General features: G+C 41.0%; 1 protein-coding gene across 1 annotated transcript in view; it reads right to left on the minus strand.

The window, feature by feature from the left end:
• Positions 1–251: 251 nt before the first annotated feature.
• The window catches only part of DPPA2 (developmental pluripotency associated 2), a 22,720-nt gene continuing 19,412 nt past the window's right edge, over positions 252–3,559 (minus strand). The window contains exon 9 of the mRNA XM_017870839.1: positions 252–468. The gene's annotated coding sequence lies outside the window, so the exon portion shown is untranslated. The remainder of the gene's footprint in view (positions 469–3,559) is intronic.

Genomic DNA, 3,559 nt, shown 5'->3' on the forward strand with positions numbered 1-3,559 from the left:
AAAAAAAAAAAAAAAAAAAAAAAAAAAAGAAACCACTAACAGATGTAGACGGTTTTTCTTCTCACCCTGGTCTCTAGGGTTAAGTCTAGACAGACCCATTTACTCTTGTCCCTTCCTTGCTTGAGTCTGGCACCTCTCCCTTATCTGTCCTGTCTACAGTGCTTCTCATTTGTGTGTCCCCAACAACAGTCAGTTTGTAACATCAGAGACAGTCTGATTTCTTGATGGATCCTTAACACACACTCAATGAATACAAGGCCAATTGCAGTGACTTTATTTTAATGGGTTTTCAGACTTACAGAAAGGGGTTCTTTAGATGGGGCTGGGTCACTAGTCAACCATCTTCACTGTGGAGTCCTAGTCACTATGATTTTGTTTTGTAGATGATGAGGATTCATTCAAATTGTCTCCTCTTCCATTCCTTCATAATAGGTTACATGGTCTGAAAGTACATCCCTCCTTTAGTACCTAGAAGCAAATTTGAAATGGTATATTTAAGAGCAGCTTTGAGCTATACGCAGAGTTTGGGGTCAAAAGAGCTAGGGTGTTTTAATAGAGAAAGAATGGCAGATGGAAATACTAGACAATAGTGTATAGACAGAATTGGTTTCCTCTGGGTTACTGAATTAGACCCCTTCTTAGTTATTTCAAAGACTAATTATATCATGTTTTCCATTCCTGTGTTGGTCTTCAGGCCAGTCTTTAGACAAGACATGTTTTTACTAGAAGACCACTGATTAGTGATACTTTCAGAAGACAGATGTTATAGCATTTTGCTCTAACTCTATTTTGACCTGAAAGCCTAACTAAGCAGTCAACTGGGATGGCTTCCACGTGGAAATTTTTCTGTTCTATTCTCCCTTAAGTTTGGGCTCATTCTAAAACAGTCTGCCTACCGGACAACTGTGCCATTAGCCATCAATAGGCTGAGTTCAGGATACCTTCGTTGTAATTCCACTGAATATACTGCAGGTTACAAGCACACATATTCTCAAGCTCTCAGAGTTCTAAATGTAAGCAGTTAAGTGTAAAGGGTGAGCTTAAGTGCTTACTTGGACCATAACATCTTCCTAAACTGTCCTTCTTCCCTTTCTGCACAGAGCTGAAAACTAAGAGGATAAAATTACTAAATTAGCCTTGATTGAGAAGGTTCTGTAAAAAAACTGTTTATTGGCCAGGAACAGTGGCTCACACCTGTAATCTCAGCACTTTGGGAAGCCGAGGTGGGCAGATCACGAGGCCAGGAGTTCAAGAATAGCCTGGCCAATATGGTGAAACCCTGTCTCTACTAAAAATACAAAATTAGTTGGGCGTGGTGGCGCATGCCTGTAATCCCAGCTACTTGGGAGGCTGAGGCAAGAGAATTGCTTGAACCCAGGAGGCGGAGGTTGCGGTGAGTCAAGAATGAACCACTGTATACCAGCCTGGGCAACAAGAGCAAAGCTCCATCTCAAAAAAAAAAAAAAAAAAACTGTTTATTAGTTTTGATACAAATGTCATAGGTTTTGAAAGCTATTGCCAAATTCAATTCAAATTGAGAACTCCATTCGTTGATCCGTTATAATAATTAAATAATTGTTCACATTAATATTTTAAGTAACAAAATTAAGATTGTTTCCATTTTGTATTTGTATAATTTTCTTTTTAGAGTAAGAACAAATTATTGGCCGGGTGCAGTGGCTCATGCCTGTAATCCCAGCACTGTGGGAGGCTGAGGCAGGCAGATCACCTGAGGTCAGGAGTTCGAGACCAGCCTGGCCAACATGGGGAAACCTCATCTCTACTAAAAGTACAATCGTCTCTACTAAAAATACAGGTGCCCGCCACCACGCCCAGCTAATTTTTGTATTTTTAGTAGAGGTGGGAGTCTCACCGTGTTGGCCAGGCTGGTCTCAAACTCCTGACTTCAAATGATCCACCCACCTCGGTCTCTCAAAGTGCTGGGATTACAGGTGTGAGCCACCATGCCAGGCCCCTGGTTTTCTTTTATACAAGTCTGATTTATAAACATATACATATATGTATATATCTAAATGTATATATCTATATACATAGATACAATATCTATATTTATATTAGATATATAGAGACAAATAGCATATATATACACACACACACACACAAATATATATAGAGAGAGAAAGAGACAAAAAGCATGATTTGAAGACAAAGGAAGCATCAGATCCAGACTAAGATATGACAGAGACGTCGGAATTACCAGACCAGGCATTTAAAACAGTGTTGATTAATATGCTAAGGGCTCTAACAGAAAAAGTGGACAAGATACAAAACAGATGAGTAATGCAAGTGGGAAGATGGAAATTCTAAGAATCAAAATAAATGACAGAAATTAGAAGAAAATACTGACAGAAATGAAAACTGCCTTCATGGACTCATCTACAGCTGGACTGCCAACAAAAGAATCAGAGGGCTTAAAGAAGCATCAATAGGAACCTCCAAAACTGAAAAAGCAAAGTGAAAAAATTTTTTAAAAAGACAGAACTGAATATCTAACAATTGTGAGGCAATTACAGAAAGGCTTCAACATGTAATGAAAACACCAGAAGAGAGAAAGGAATAGAAAGTTGTGAAGCAATGACTGAAAATATCCCAAAATTAATGACATACAAAACCACAGATCCAGGAGGCTCAGAGACAGGAAGTAGGATAAACACCAAAAATTCAACACGAAGGTATATCATACTCAAACTGCAGAAAAACAAAGACACATAGAAAATCTTTAAGTAAGAGAAAAAAACACCTTAATTGTAAAGGAACAAAGGTGAGAATTACATTGGACTTCTCTTCAGAGACCTTACAAACAAGAAGAGAGTAAAGTGACATTTAAAGAGAAGGAAAGAAAGCCGGACGAGGTGGCTCACGCCTGTAATCCCAGCACTGTGGGAGGCTGAGGCAGATGGATCACTTGAGCTCAGGAGTTGGAGACCAGCCTGACCAACACGGAGAAACACTGTCTCTACTAAGAATAGAAAAATTAGCTGGGTGTGGTGGCACATGCGTGTAATCCCAGCTACTTGGGAGGCTGAGACAGGAGAATTGTTTGAACCCAGGAGGCAGAGGTTGCGGTAAGCCAAGATCGTGCCATTGCACTCCAGTCTGGAAAACAAGAGCAAAAACTCTGTTGTCTCAAAAGAAGGAAAGAAATGAGAAAATTATCTGCCAAAGATATATCTGATAGAGGACTGTTACTCAAAATATACAAAGGCCTCTTAAAACTCAGTAATAAAACAACCCAATTAAAAAATGTGCAAACTGGCCGGGCGCGGTGGCTCAAGCCTGTAATCCAGCACTTTGGGAGGCCGAGACGGGCGGATCACGAGGTCAGGAGATCGAGACCCTCCTGGCTAACACGGTGAAACCCCGTCTCTACTAAAAATACAAACAATTAGCCGGGCGAGGTGGCGGCGCCTGTAGTCCCAGCTACTCGGGAGGCTGAGGCAGGAGAATGGCGGGAACCCGGGAGGCGGAGCTTGCAGTGAGCTGAGATCCGGCCACTGCACTCCAGCCTGGGCGACAGAGCAAGACTCCATCTCAAAAA

This window comes from Rhinopithecus bieti, unplaced genomic scaffold (genome assembly GCF_001698545.2).
Source record: "Rhinopithecus bieti isolate Rb0 unplaced genomic scaffold, ASM169854v2 scaffold_5478, whole genome shotgun sequence".
Lineage (NCBI taxonomy): Eukaryota > Metazoa > Chordata > Mammalia > Primates > Cercopithecidae > Rhinopithecus > Rhinopithecus bieti.